This window comes from Phoenix dactylifera, chromosome 1, assembly GCF_051530095.1.
Source record: "Phoenix dactylifera cultivar Ajwa chromosome 1, Ajwa_hap1_PhDact_Kaust_v1.1, whole genome shotgun sequence".
Lineage (NCBI taxonomy): Eukaryota > Viridiplantae > Streptophyta > Magnoliopsida > Arecales > Arecaceae > Phoenix > Phoenix dactylifera.
This window is the reverse complement of record NC_143190.1, coordinates 37,740,290-37,756,827: the sequence shown is the minus strand read 5'-3', so window position 1 is coordinate 37,756,827 and position 16,538 is coordinate 37,740,290.

The following is a 16,538-nucleotide window of genomic DNA, read 5'->3' as shown; positions in this document are numbered from 1 at the left end:
ATTCTTGCTCTTTTATATTTTATTTTATCCTTTTTCTTTCATTCTTCGCTGGATTTGCAAGTTCGATCGGATTCATTTTGATTTTTTTTGAGACGTACCGAAGAAGAAGTTGTAGGATCGTTGTATCTCAAAGGAGAATTGCCGGGAGACCTGTATGTGGGGGCAAATGCTTCTTTGGGACAGCGTCTACGCGCTTCGACCTACCTTAAATCAGGCTACTTTCTTCTACCTTTATTTTTAATTTAACATTAGTAGATCTGCAGTATTTGAAATTCTATGATATAAATTTATTAAATGAATAGATTTATTTTGTGCTAGAATAGATTTATTTGGATGCCGAATGATATATATATATATATATATAAGAAAGAAATTTCCTATGACCAATTAGACCACTACATAAGCCACGACTGGCTGGCTGAGGCTTTGATTGCTATCCGAAGGCAGACTTGAATTGCTTTCCTTTTGGACTAATTGAAGAAAAGCAACCGAAGTGAAGACCAATGAGACCGAAAGGCTTTTTACAAAGAAGCTTGTGACTCCGCATGGGAGAAGAGGGCTGAACTGCAAACTTTCATGTTCAGAGCATTAAAGGGCGGCCCAATACATTTGGAGGCCTAAGGCGAATTCAGTGACATAATAAAAATTTTAATAAATATAAAATATTTAGAAAAAAGATATGAAAACTGATAGCCATCAAGTACATTATTTCAACAAAAATGTATGTATGCAATAAAGATAGATAAAAAGTCTTTCCAGTTTAATATAATTTTTGAATGAAAGCACGAAAAAGTAATTATGCTTAAGGAAGACCCATGAAACTGATTAAATAACTAGAATAATGCTTGGCAGTACTGTTTACCATGTCAAGCAAGCGCCGAGTAGGAAAAGGTTATCCCAGAGCACTTCATGGTCAAGGTAAATGAAAGAATTTGTCCAAAAAGAAGCCTCTCTAAGGGAAAGTAGGGGCATTGTGGGAAATTCACTCCATCTAATTAATAAAAGTCCCATCCCACCATCTCCCCTTCAAGTGAGTACCCAAGCGGCCACTGCAACATCACAGCACAGCAGCCATTCAACCCCCCCTCCCTCCATTTCTTTCTCTACCCTCCAAGAAGTCGATCCCCAATCCCCCCTATCTTTCTTCCTGATGGCCCAGCTGGATCAGGAGTAATGTGAGGGAAGAAAAACCAAGACCAAAACCAAAAACGAGAAGGGATGAAAGATAAGAGTGGCTTCGTGTATCAAGCCAACCAAATCCCTCCTCTCTCTTTCTCTCCACCCAAAACAAAACTATTGTCCCCAACTTCCGAAATTGCCCCTCTGCAGGCCAGGAAACTCTCCACCTCCCTTCTATCAAGGAGAAAGACTCCTAGCCAGCCCCCGTTCCCATTTTATATGGGGCCTTTGCTTCCTTTTGGTCAGCCTTCCGGAGACCTTCCATTGGCCCGAGGCCTTAGGCGACCGCCCTGAGAGCATTGCATTGTTTGAGGGAGTAGGATGAGTAAGCAGTGCAGTGTGCCAAGCGAGCGCTACCCATTCACTCCTAAGAGTGCTTTCTCACGAGCGAAAGCCCCTCAGTTGCTTACTAAATTGAAGAGAGCAAAAGGCACCTTGACTGTTCGAGAATGTCCTCTTGCTGCTCGAGAATAACCTATTTTCCGGACAAATATGCCAGGATATTATTCATTTCAAAAGTTTCTATTAGTTGCATTTATAGATTTATTTATTTATTTAGGTGATATATTGCTAACAATCCAAAGAAGCGTTTGTTTATTTTTTGTTAGTAATATATAATTCATTAAATCTTTTATTGCAATTGTGACATATTAGATTTTAATTACGATAATTGTTCTGTTAGCACAAAATTAATAATCACTTATTCTAAAAAGATAAATAATTTGTTTAACCTCTAAGAGGTTTATCTACCTCCATTTGGACTCTTCAAGGAGTAAATTATAGATCCCTCTTTATACATAATAATTATATCATTGAATTGACTTATTAGATCTTAATCAAGTATTCTAATAAGGTAGTAAATCTTATAATTCATTAAATTGACATTTTAAATCTCAATTACAATAATTGATTTGCTAGCACAAAATAAGTAATCAATTATTCTAATAAGATAATAAATTATATAATTCATTAAATTGATTTTTTAGATCTCAATTATAATAATTGATTTGCTTGCACTAAATTAGTATCAATCATTACTAATTCGAAAAATTCAAAATGAAATTCGGAAATTGATTGATACACAATAACCAATTTAAGTTTGCACCTAGGCTTTTAATAAAAAAAATTGAATTTGTATGATTTCTAGTGATTATATCCACTAACTAATAGTGTCAAGAAAATCTTATCAAAAAGGCATACGTGCCTAAAAAAGGCTGGTACTTAAGTGAGCCTAGTGCTCCACCACTAATCTGGAGCTGATTTAGCTATTATTTTTTGAATATATCAACTAGACATCCTAAGTTCAATATAAAAATTAGTGCAATCTTTTGACATAAATTTTTTGCCTTCATTTAGGTTTCTGTCTCTATTCTGTACCCCTAACCCTATAGCCTCAAACACTAGTGACCACCTTAGTGCCAAACCTAAAAAATTTGATGGCCATAACTTTAGGAGGTGGCAGAATCAAATGCGGTTCAGGCTTACCACATAGGATTGATCTCAGCCATAGGTGAAAGCACTACTGAAGTTGATAATGGGTCCAACCCAACTGCTAGATATGCTACTCGCCAAAACTCAACCTCCTCCAACACTGAACCTTCTGCCTCCACCAACACACCCTCTAGGATACCTAATAAGATAGACTATTATTGCATCCATAGAATCCTAGGTGCCCTTTCTGAGAGGTTGTATGATATCTATTACACAGCCAAGAGTGCCAAAGAACTCTAGGACACCCTAGATAGCAAATATGGTCTTGATGATGCTAGGGTAAAGAGGTTCAAGGCCTCCAACTTCAATAATTTTAGGATGGTGGACTCAAAGCCTATAAATGACCAAATGCATAATTTTAAAACCTTGATCTACCAGCTTAGGGCTAATGAAAACAATTTAGATGAATCATTCTATATAGTCTGTCTGATAGATAAACTACCTACTTTCTGATCTGATTTTGCTAAAACTCTGAGCCATACTCCAGGAGGTCTCACCCTAACCCAAGTTTTGAACTCGATTAGAATTGAAGAGCAGCATAAGCTTAGGAGTAAAACCTCTATTGGACATAATAATAATAATGTATATATAATGTAGAGACCCCTCCTAAGAAAAATCAGAACCGACCCTTCCATAAGAATTTCAAAAAGAAACCCTACAACCCTAGAACCCGTTACACCACTACAATGGGAAACCTATTCAATCCCAGGAGCAGAAGAAGAAGAAAGAGGAAGGTAGTGCTTGTTTGTGTTATGTGTGTGGTCGAACCAACCATTTGTCTCCCTAGTGCTTCTATAAGAAGACTGCACCTCTTCAATCTAAGAAGAAGGATCCACACACAACCAGTGCTCAAGTCAACATGGTGACTTCTAGCGCTGGCTCCTCTGAGACAACTTTTATGTCTGTTTTCTTCACTCCTGAAGTTAACATGACTTTACAAGTACTTGATTGGTGGATTGATACCGGAGTTGGTATTCACATTTGTTCGGATCGCTTCTGGTTTTCTTCTTAGCAGATCTCAAGTGGAGGAGCTGTGATCATGGCAAACAGCTCGGAGGCGCATGTGCTAGGAGTGAGACGTGTGGACTTAAAGCTTACCTCTGGAAAAGTCCTGTCCCTGCATAGCATCCAACATGTTCCAGTTGTTAGGAGAAACCTCATTAGTGGTTCTTTGCTTGTCCAGCAAGGCTATCGTCTTGTTTTTGAGTTCAATAAAGTTGTAATTTCTTATGGTGTAATATTTATTGAAAAAAGGTTCCTAAGTGAAGGAATGTTTATGTTGAATGTAATAGCTCCTTCAATAAACGAAAATCCTTTAATTATGAATATAGAACCTCCTTTTATTTGGCATGGTAGATTAGGTCATGTAAATTATAATTCAATTAAGCAACTTATGAACCTAAATCTAATACCAAAAAGTGATCTTAAGAACCATGAGAAATATCAAATTTGTGTAGAAGCAAAACTCCCTAGGAAGCCTTTTAAAACTATTAATAGGGATTCGGATCTACAAGAGTCAATCCATAGTGATGTTTGTGACTCGGGTAGAACTTCTAGAAAAGGTAACAGATACTTTATTGTCACGCTCCGGACCCGGATCCGTGACACGGCCGTGCTATTGCCGACTATCGCCCACAGTAGCACGCAACCTCATACAGGGTAACAGATAGCCAATAGGATTCAAACTTTCATATATTAAAATATTTGCAGTACAACCTTGAAGTTTGATACCAAAAATACAGAACTTCTATGCTGTTCAAATGTACAAAAGTATATAAGCTTCTCCAAAAATAACGAAGCTCTGTAACAAAATAAAAATATATCTGATGGCAATCACTGGTGAGGATCTGAAAGAAAATGAAAAATAAACAGACGTGAGCTACACGACTCCGTAAGTAATCCTGCATAATCCTACCGGATCAACTAGTAGGCTAAATATGTTTATCAGGATTTGCGAAGCTGACATGCATGTTTATCTAACAATTATCATGGCATAATATGTGTGCAAATTAAGCAAAGTAGCATTGCAAGTCACAAAAATTTTCACAAAATATGCATATCTAACCGTGCCCCGGCATGCCGTGGTCTATTCTCTCGGATGCTACTATGAAGTCCATTCGGCCACTGGCGGGGCCAGCTAGTCATTTTCGCCACTAGCAAGGCCAGCTTAGTCATTCTCGGCCACTAGCAAGGCCAGCTCAGTTGCATTCGATCAGTAGCATCTTTGAGCCTATTATAGTATTTTGCTATACTAACTTGCATATATGATTAACATAGCAGCAAATCATGGTACGATACATGGCCATAGTCTATAAGATTAGGCAAGTTACTTATCCAACATAACACATCATGCATGAATCATATATACTAAAAAAAAGAATTACTTAGAGGATGTTAGTAAACATGGCATGATCCATAACAGGATTAGAATAGGTTACTTACAATGAGTAGTATTCCAATTCCTTGGGTCCGGACGACGAGTCTTTGATTCCTCAAATCATATTGTAAGACTCACATTATCCCTTATTTATCATAATTTTAGTTCATTTTATCATGGCTTATTAGGATCCCAACCAAGGATCCTAGTCTAGTTCAATTCAACCCTCTTGAAGCCCCCTTGGGGTTCAATTGGAGTAGATTTTGGTCTATAGGGCCTAATTGGGCCTTTAATGAAAGGGTTGAGTTCGATTTGTGGTTAGGCCCACCCCTTTTCCCCAGCCAATTTGGTTGGGCTTGATCTGGACCTGATTTGGAACTAATTGGGCCTGCTAGAACCAATATAATATGGACAGGGTATGGACCCAGCTAATTTGAGCTTAATTGGGTTCGGGTCTAGCCCAATTTGGCTTAATTGGGTTTGCTCAGGCTCAGACCCGTTGTCATTTGGGCTTAATCAGACTCTCTTCCCCCAATTTGGCTCGATTTACTTCTTTATTGGGTTTTTTCTGAACCTATTCAATTCACTTGGGCCTAACGGGTTTCGATCCAAAATCCGAATCCGACCCGTTAGGCCGGACCTATAACAGGGTCTTTTTTTTCCCTTTTTTTTTCTTTCTCTTTTCTTTTCATTTTCTTCTCTTCTCCAGAACCTTCCTGACTCCTCTCTTCCTTCCACCGCGAAGAGAGGAGGGTGAACTCGGGAGGGACCGAGCCAGGGCCGCCCGGCTCCCACGGCCGAAGCCCGCGGCGCCCTCGGCCACGCTCGCGGCCGACGCTCAACGCCCGCATCCTCGGCCGGCCTACGACCGATGCTCGTGCCGACGGCGTTCGCAGCCGAAGCCGGCAACCGCCCCACGCGAAGTCACACCGAGGCCGGACCTCCTCCGGGGGTCCTCACCGGCTCCGACCACGGCTAGGTAAGGTCGTGGCCGACGTAAGTACCCCCTTGTCATCTATACATATATATATATATATATATATATATATATATATATATATATATATGTACATATTTTTTTTTTGTTCTTCTTCCTCTTCCGTTTTCCCTCTTCCTTCTTCCCCCCTTTTTCTTTTTTTTTTCTTTGGGGATACCACACCACCACCTCTCGGTCGGCGGAGGGGTGGGGCTCTGCTGAGGCTGGCGGCCTAGGAGCCGCGTCTGTCGTCGGTACGGCCAGACCCGACGGCCCCTCAGCCCTAGGGCGGCAGTAGCCGCGGGCTGTCACCCGCAGGCCGAGTCCGGTTGGGCTCGGCCCGGGTGGCAGTTGGGCCTGGACTTGGGCCGCCCTCAGGCCGGCCCGCGGCCTGTGGGCCCGGCCCGGGGTCCTCCTATTATTTCTTCCGTGCCGGTCTCCTCTGTGCCGGTCTCCTCCCCTCTGCTTCATGGGTGAAACAAAGGGGAGAACACCCCACAGAGGGGTTTCTCTCCCCCTCCATTTTCCTACCTAAACCCTACTTACAAGGCCCTTACCTTGATTCGGTTGATTGGAGTTGGGCAGTACCTCTTTCTCGGCAAGCTCCCTCCTTCCTCTCCTAGGGCTGCAAGGTCCCTTCCGCCTCCAGCTCCAAGGCTTGGCTCTCTGGTGCAGTAGATCCAGAGGGTTAGAGGTTTAGGAAGGGTACATCAAATTCGGGGTTAGCAAATCTTAGAGATTTTAAATATCAGGCTTATGACTTAACCCCAAAGGAGAGGTGGCGTTCTCTCCTTCCTCACTGCTCCGGGAGCCACCAGCTGCCCCTCCTCCTCAGGCCAGCTCACAGCTCAGTTGTCGAGGGGGAGGAGGTGGCGGGCTCCTGTTTTGCATGCCTGTGGGGGTCTCTTCGTTGGCCATCTGGTGGTCCTATCCTTTCAGCCCTCAAGAGAAGACAGCATCCTGCCTTTCCTGGGCCAACGTGACCCGCTAACCCCTCCCTAGCCCAATACCCTTCAACTGGGCCCTACAGTATTGGGCCCGGTCTGTATTGGGCCCGGACATTACATTTATGACCTTCATAGATGATCTGTTCAAGTTTTGTTACATTTACCTAATTAAAACTAAGGATGAGGTGCTCAGCAAATTTAAGATTTTTAAGATCGAAGCTGATAAGCAACAAGAAAAAAAAAATAAAATCCTTAGATCAGATCGGGAAGGTGAATATACATCTAATGATATAACTTAATTTTGTGAAGATCATGGAATCATTCATGAAGTAACTGCACCCTATTCTCCCCAATCAAATGGCGTAGCAGAAAGAAAGAATAGGACTTTAATGGATATGGTTAACTCCATGCTTATAAGCTCAGGAGTACCAGAGAATTTGTGAGAAAAAGCTCTAGTTTCAGCCTGTTATATCCTTAATAGGATTCTCTCTAAAAATAATGATCTAACTCCATATGAAGTTTGGAAATATAGAAAACCTAATCTTAGCTATTTGAAAGTGTGGGGGTGCTTAGCAAAAGTGAAAATACCTGATTTTAAAAGAAAAAAAATAGGATCTAAAATAGTAGATGTTATATTCATAAGTTATGCAGCCAATAGTAATGCCAATAGATTTCTAGTGATTAATTCAAAATAAAGTGATATTAGTAACAACACCATCATAAAAGCCAGAGATGCAACATATTTTCAAGACATCTTTCCGCTTAGGACTAGAGTAGATAGTGGTATAGCTAGTAGCTCTAGTAGAATAAGGACAAATGAAATAGAAGTAGAAGCAGAACCTAGGAGGAGTAAAAGATCCAGGGTAGAGAAAACATTTGGAGATGACTTTTATACCTTTCTTATAGAAGACTCTCCAACTGCCTTTGAGGATGCAGTGAAATCCTTGGATTCATCTTTTTGGAGAGAAGTTGTGGACAATGAAATGCAGTCAATCATCCAAAATTATACTTGAAAATTGATTGATCTTCCTCTTGGCTAAACTATAGGGTGCAAATGGATCTTTAAGAAAAAACTTAGGCTTGATGGCTCTATAGATGAATTTAAAGCTAGATTAGTTGCCAAGAATTTTACTCAGAGATCTGGGGTAGATTTCTTTGATGTCTATGCACCTGTAGCTACGATTACAACTATTATGGTCCTTATAGCATTAGCCTCCATCAATATATTAGTAATTCATCAGATGGATGTCAAGACAGCTTTTCTAAATGGAGACTTAAATGAAGAAATCTATATGGACCAGCCAGAGAGATTTGTAATCCCAGACCAAGAAAATAAAGTTTGCAGACTAGTCAGATCTCTTTATGGTCTTAAACAAGCACTCAAGCAATGACACTTGAAATTTGATGAAACCATAATAACATTTGGATTTAAAATCAATATCACAGACAAATGTGTATATCATAAGAGAGTTGGATATAAATTTGTGATCTTGTGCTTCTATGTAGATGATATACTGATCTTTGGTAGATCTTCAGATAGTTGATGAAGTAAAATAATTCTTAAGTTATAAGTTTGATATGAAAGACTTGGGACAAGCTGATTTAATTTTAAATACCAAAATAATTAGAAGTGCAAATAGAATTGAGTTATCCCAAAGTTATTATGTTGACAAGATACTCAATAAATTTAATTATTCCGATTGTCAGCCTGTCTCTACTCCCTTTGATCTCTCTATACACCTGCTGAGTAATTGATTAATCCCGAATTTGGTTTTGATGTGCCAAAACATTGAGAGTATATTCTTTGTTGGACTAACAGTTTTAAACAAGTATCTTTAGGATAACGATGATACAACTTCAAAAGAATAACTTAGAAATAGTTCATGGATCTTAGAGTCAAGCTTTGGAACCACTCAAGCATTTTTCAGAGTTCGAGTCGACTCCCAGGAAGTTCGAGTCGACTCCGACACAAGCATAGAATTAGCACACCTTCGAGCCGTCTCCACCAAGCGCGAGTCGACTCTCTCAGAAAGACAGAAAGAGATATTTTCGGTCGCAAAGTGCGAGTCGTCTCCCATTCTTCGAAGTAAACACGAGACGACTCCCGGCAGTTACAAGACGACTCTCTCGGACAGACAGAAAGTGTATTTCGAGTCGCAAAGCACGAGTCGTCTCCTATCCCACGGACGAAGCGCAAGTCACATCTTCACTAGTACAGGACGTCTCTCTTAGACAAAGACAGAAAACCTGTTTTCGGCGGACAAAGATGCGAGATGATTCCCGAACCACGCAAGCTGACTCCAACAAAAAGTTAATCGATAACCCGACTGAAGGATTCCGAGCAAGAGCCGACTCCAGACTCATACAAGACGTCTCCCAATTTAGTCGAGCTGACTCCTGAATAGGCAAGCCGTCTCCAGCTTCAACGGACCTTTTTGTCAGAAATGATAGGCGCGACAGAACGGCTAGTTTTTGGGCATAACGGCTAGTTTTTTCAAAACAAAGCTATAAAAAGACCCATTCAGAATGAAACAAAAAGAAAAAACGAAAAATCCAAACAAAGAGGGAAAGCAAATCAGTTTGAAACAAGGGCTCAAAGGATATTCAAAGGAAAATCGGGAGAAAGCAAATCTTCATCGAGAATCCATTCTTTCTCCACACCTGAGCCATAATAGAAGGATCTTTCATTGATGTTTGATCTGGGAAAGGATCCAGAAGAAAAGAAGCAGCGTCTCGATCGGCTAAAATCATCTGAGAAGCTTCTTTTTCCTTTTTCATTTAAACTATTTTATCTGTTTTCTTAGAAGCTTATACTTATACATTTATTTTCTTATTTGGGTGCTTGATTCAATCAAGGGATTGAATCAGAAGGGTTTAGGTTGTAGTTGGTAATCCGGAAAAAACCAACTGGGTTGGATTGTGAGCCCGTGAAAATAGTCGGATTGGTTCTAGTTGGTTAGCCTGTGAAAACCGACCGAGTTCGTTGTGATCTCGTAAAAACAACAAGTTAGATTGTGAGCTTGTAAAACAATCGTGCTGTAATTCTAAGATTATAGTGAAAATCTTAAGTAGAACTTGGGGAGTGGACGTAGGAGCAAGGGTAGCTCCGAACCACTATAAATTCTGTGTCTTTGTGCTTTGCTTTTCTATTGTCTCATTGTCTTCATATCGCACAAATCGAATTTCGGCATTTTTAATTAAGCCCTAATTCACCCTCCCTTCTTGAGCTGCCTACTCGGCAACAACACCTTAAAAAGAACTTAGGAATTTCTATCTTTCAAAACCTATATGCTCAAATCATAGGCTCACTAGGATTCCTAGCAAACTACACCAGGTCAGACATAGCATATACTGTAAATAGACTTAGTAGATATATTGTTAATCGAAATAGAGATCACTAGACGGCATTAGAGAGGATCCTTAGGTATCTTAAAGATACCAAGTCCTATAGTTTGCACTTTGGTAGGTTTCCTGCTATTCTAAAAGGCTATAGTGATGCCAATTGGATCAGCGATGCCTTAGATGTTAAATCCACCACATGATATGTCTTTCTCCTATGAGGTGTTGTTGTGTTTTGGAAATCCACCAAACAAACCTTAATATCTAGGAGTACCATGGAGTCTGAACTAATTGCCTTAGATACCACTAGCATTGAGGCTGAGTGGCTCAGAGATCTACTAATAGACCTTCATGTAGATGAGTCACCTTTACTACCTGTCTTCTTACATTGTGACAGTAAATCTGCAATAGATAAGTGCAACCAAGAAAATGCCAATGTAAAAAATATACAGGCACTTAAAAGTGCGTCATAAATCATTAAGATATAAATTAAAAAATAACGTTATTGCTCTAAATTTTGTAAAATCAGAAAATAATTTGGCTGATCAGCATACAAAAGGTTTATCTAAAATAGTGGTTCTAGAGTCGTCGAGGGAGATGAGGCTTAGCCCATAAAGATAAATCACCATGGTGGGAACCCAACCTTAAAAGGTTCAATGGGTAGAAACAAACTGGAGTGTGATTAAGAGGAGCACTGTTTTATGTTTTCCTCATCTCTATGGCGCTAGCGCTCATAAAAGCAAGCGGTAGGATGAGTTTGTTTATATAACTCTTAATGAGTCCGAGACCCAAGAGGCAGGAGTTTTCTTGCTAGCTTTCTTATTAGGACTCATCTATATGTACAGTCGTGAGGCCGCGATTATGGAAAATGGGCAATTTCCTAAAAAGTACATGATAGATGCCTGCACATGGCCATATTAGCGCACCGCTTAGAACCCAAATCAGGCTATATTATGTGTGTTGTTGATTTAATCTGAGCCATGTACCGAGGTTCAAGATTCAGACCACCTTGGCTCCACAAATGTAATTAATTGCCACTAAGTGAAGGTTCAAACCGAAAGGTTTCTACACTTATTACATAATATAAGACATCCAGCATTTTGTTTTGACTTTAAAATTATTTAAAATTTAATTTTTGTGGAGAATTGTTGGAAAAAAATTAAATGCGCACGCGGTCATTCTCGGGCCGCGTGCGCTATTTCCAGCGATTACCCGCCCGCTGTGGATTTTGGGAAATAAAGGCACGTTGGCCGCGTCCGCATTCCGCGGATGCGTGCCAACCCCCTGTTGGCCTCCGCGTGCGCATATGAAAAAAAAAGGGAGACACCCGCTGGGATTTACGGGCTTGAAAATGGCTCCGCGAATTTACCGCGGACACATCCGTAAAAAGACCGTTTTGCCCCTATAATAAACCCTATATATACCCCTCAATTTCATCTCTTTCGCGACACAAAAAATTAGAGAAAAATATTGAAAAAATTCTAGAGAAAAGTTCTTCCTCCTCCTAGCCACTTGTGATTTTTATTCTTGCTATTTTATATTTTACTTTATCCTTTTTCTTTCGTTCTTCGCTGGATCTGCAAGTCCGATCAGGTTCATTTTGACTTCTTCCAAGACGTACCGAAGAAGAAGTTGTAGGGTCATCGTATCTCAGAGGAGGATTGCCGGGAGATCCGTACATAGGGGCAAACGCTTCTTTGGGACAGCGTCTACGCGCTTCGACCTACCTTAAATCAGGCTACTTTATTCCACCTTTATTTTTAATTTAATATTAGTAGATCCGTAGAATTTGAAATTCTATGATATAAATTTATTAAATGAATAGATTTATTTTCTGCTAGAATAGTTTTATTTTGCATTAAAATAGAATTATTTGGATGCCGAATGATATATATATATATATATTATTCCTTTTAAAAGTTTCTATTAGTTGCATTTATAGATTTATTTGTTTATTTAGGTGATATATTGCTAACGAAACCTCATCCAAAATAGCATTATTTGAGTTTCTTCATCCTATATAAGTATTTCAGATCTACCTAGTAAATAATTAATATTGAACTAAATATATGACGCACAGGTCCTCACAATTATTATCCTCATTTTATGCCCGGCTAGATCTATCTCCATGCATCTAGATCTCTTGCAACCTACAAACCAAAGGCAGTCTCACCATGTTGCGACGTCCATCTCCATACCCGAGAGGAAATCCGTGTCGTTCCTCGGTCAGTGACATCATTTCTCCACCTAAAAACATTGTCCTAATCGATCCATGCCTTCCCGGATCTCTCTTGTATCTCTCTCAGCCTTCAAAACGAGACAATTTTAGTTCAGCAACACTCCAAACTCAAATCTCCAGAGCCATTACCTAATGTTTTTGTTCCTCTAGCTTCATTTGGTGCCACAAGGACCCTAGCTAGTTACCAAACAGTTCGTCCACGCAGCTCTATTGCTAGTGTTCCTGTAAAGTAACCCCACCCCTGCATGCCACATGACACGACATCTATTAAGAGAATGTTTGGTACCGAAATTGGGCCATGCAGCATTGTTCATTTCCCCTCTCTACGTGGAAGCATTCTGCCCTTACAACAAATTAGGCCCAGGCCAAAACTTAGCCACCCCATCAACAACCGAGCCATCTCTACTCTTCTACAAATAGCACCCACCTCCACCACCTTCTCGCCATCCCAAAGCCTTCACTAGAACAATTTGTGCACCCAATGGCACCAGCCACGCTCAAGCTAGCCTCTCTTGCCATCCTGCTCGCAGCAGTTGCCGCCGCTGCCGCCGAGTCCCCGACTAACCACACCGGCGAGCACGCCACAGATGACGCTGCCCAGCCTGATTGGGAGCGGTGCCCATGCGATTACGACGGACTCGCTGGGATGGTGATCGATGCCTGCCGGGATCTCCTTCTGGTTGACCACATACAGGGTCATCACCTTGATCAGTGCTGCCCCAAGGTGCAGATGCTGAGATCTGACTGCTTCTGCGAGACGATCAAAAAGGTGGTGTGGAAGTTGAGGTACGATCCTAAGGCACACAAGGATAAGGAGTGCATCGGGCATTTGAAGGAGAGGGCAACGAACCTCGCGTCCATTTGCCACTGCATGAATATGCAGCAGTGCGACATCGACGTGGCCCATGCAGGTGGCCAAGCTGAGGGTGGTGCATGAGAATAAAATCAAATGGTGTGACCCTTCTAGCTAGTAGATAGATGATGGTCATAAAAAGTTCTATGTTAACGAATAAATTGGAGGGTTTCGACGGCTCACATAGCTGAGCTCCCTCCTCTATCTCTCTCTCTCTGTTTGTGTGTTGGTGTTATATATTGTGTACTTGCAGCAAGGAATTTTATGTTATATCATACATTAAAAATGACCGCTTTCATCTCCGAATTGTATTTATTTGGAAACAAAATTTTAGCAAGTCTTACAATTATTAGTCATCCACATAACGTCCTAGGGTTACTGAATTGCATGCAAAACCACAAGATAAATCAACTGATAAATTGTCCCCGGTCTATGCCTTGCCGGTTGCCGCATCCATCTCCATGCATCTCCTACAGCCTCCAAAAACTATAACAATTTCAGTTCAGCAACGATCCAGAGCCACGCCACGAGACCTCATCGATCTTTTGATCTATTTGGAAACACACCTCCGCTCCATAACAAATGATTCAGGCCCAAGTCAAAACCCGACAACCTCTCTGCCGCCCTCTCTCAAAGTTCCAACCTATTAAACTCGAGGTTTACGGATTACCCCCATCGTTGTGAAGTCGATCGAAGGTTTCTTCTCTCGCTTTCTAGCCTACGTGAAGGTCCGAGTAGGAGAGGGAGGGAGGACGATATATATATATATATATATATATATATATATATATATATATAAAGAGAGCGACAGAGAGAGAGAGAGAAGTCTGTTAATTTTTATGTATACTGTTCTTTTTTTAAAACTAATATTATGGTCGCTTAGAAAGGCCTGAAAAGATCAGAAATAGCGATTCGGAATGTAGAAGATAATAATTAATATTATCTCCGGGCGAAGAAGGATGCAAGTGCATCGGGTGGGAACGGATACTGTGTCGGAGTAGTCCCGGTGCTCATAGAGGCTTGGATGAATGAGACGTAGTCCATAATTTGCCATTATTAGAAGGAAAATGATGCATTCGGATCCAGGAACCTTCCGCTAACCGCTCAGGTCAAGCCAAATGCATGCTGCCAAAATTGGAACAAGAAATCCGCGTAGGGGTTTCCGCATATGGGAACACCGAATATGGGAACAAGACTGAAGCAAATGCCAATCATGACCGACGGATTAGCAATTATAGCTTGACTTAGTTTGTAACGTTCAGGAACCATGAGCGTATAAGGATTCGATGTATGAATACAAAAGAGACTCCAACGGAATCAACCTCTCCTAGATATTTCACCAAATAATTGGTGAGCCTCCTCGGCACCGCTTTCTACCTTGCCAAAAATCAAAGCTAGAACTTCTGCCCGCTACCATGGCTTCCCGGCTTCGAAACTTTTGACGCCACTATCGGATGCTACTTCCCTTTGCCTAAGCCGGCACGGCCCCATTTTCGGTACAACGCAGGCAGCTCCACCCCGCCAGATCCTCCTTCGACTCCACCACTGCTGTTGCCATCCATCGCCGCTCTCCGATCTAGCGCCGACATTGCAGCTGTCGACTCGACGCCTCTTGCCTCCTCGCGTCACTCCACTGCCGCAGCCCCTAGTTTTGGTTTGCTCTGGATGCGTTGACGATTATTCTCCCATCTCTCGCGCGTATTTCATCGAGCAGATGCCTTGCTTTCTGCCGCTCGTCGCCACTCCTCCATGGCAACATCACCATGGCCACCACTCACCCCGTCACAGGCCATAGCTCCACCGCTGCGGGTCGATCGGCCACGGCCGCTATCGCCCTGGGAAACCGACCCGCGGCCACTGCTCCACTGCCCTCAGGCCACCACTCCATTTACAATTAGATCGATATCACTGGGAAATAACAGAAATATTCCTCTTCGTACTGGAGAATACGGTGAGGGAGAGTGTGAAGAATTGTACCCAAGAAAAAAAAAAAACGGACAGACAGAGAGACAGAGTGAAGAAAAGTACATAAAATTAATCCAATTGTCCTTCAAAAATCTAATAGCCGGTAACGCAGGAAAGATACATTATACCAAAATGGATCCAACATATCACTTGTTGTTAATGGTGCTTTCATTAGCAATTTTTTTTTGGCCTCTCTGCTGCCTTTTTCTGATCTATTTACTTATACAATAATATTAGTTATTACTTATAATTTCTTACATACGTGTGCATTGTATAAATGTAGTGTGGACACTTATTCTTTCATGAAATTTAGGTATGAATTTATGGTTTGCATTCTTCAATTTCGGAATAATGCTATAAAATTTGTGAAATTATTAGTTAGACCAAATCTATCGCTACAGTGGCAGACCAGTCCAACTATAAATTGACATGCTCAAACCGTCAACCATGCCTCTCTTTCTCTCTCTTAATCCATACCTATGTGCATCCCTTTGCCGTTTATCACTAAATTGCAGATATGATCCAACTAATAATTTCTTATAAAATTTTGCTCGACCATCTTATTAGTTCCTCATGCCATTATTGCACCGGAGAAGTGGCACGAGTCATTAGTTCACAAGGGAATGGCCAAATCACAACATGTCATGGCAACGCCACTTTTGCACATAAAATTGATGAGCAGCTTCAGCACAATCTGGAAACAATTCTCACTAGAACGGATATTATCCTGGCGAACATTGTCAACCCACGCTAGTGTAATTTAAGGGGAGGAGTGCTACTACTATTGCATTCAAGCCTCAGACCTCAACACGTCACCCAGATATCTTGCACTTTGAAACATGCCCTCGATTTGTGAGATATATTTACAATCAATGACCTCAGGGGCGGCTCAATACATTTGGGGGCCTTAGGCGAACTCATTAGAAGAGGCCTTTTTTATTATTATTTAAATAATAATTTTTTTAAAAAATATTTTAAAATTTTTATTTAAAAATAATTCGTCTAGCTTTTTGAGAAGCAAAATTACTAATTAAACTTTTATACTCAAGATCCATTAAAATACTATTTTCAATCGATAATATAGCTAATCCATTTAATTTTTCTTGTGACATAGTTGATCGCAAATAAGATTTTATCAACTTTAATTTTGAAAAACTTCTTTCAGCAGAAGC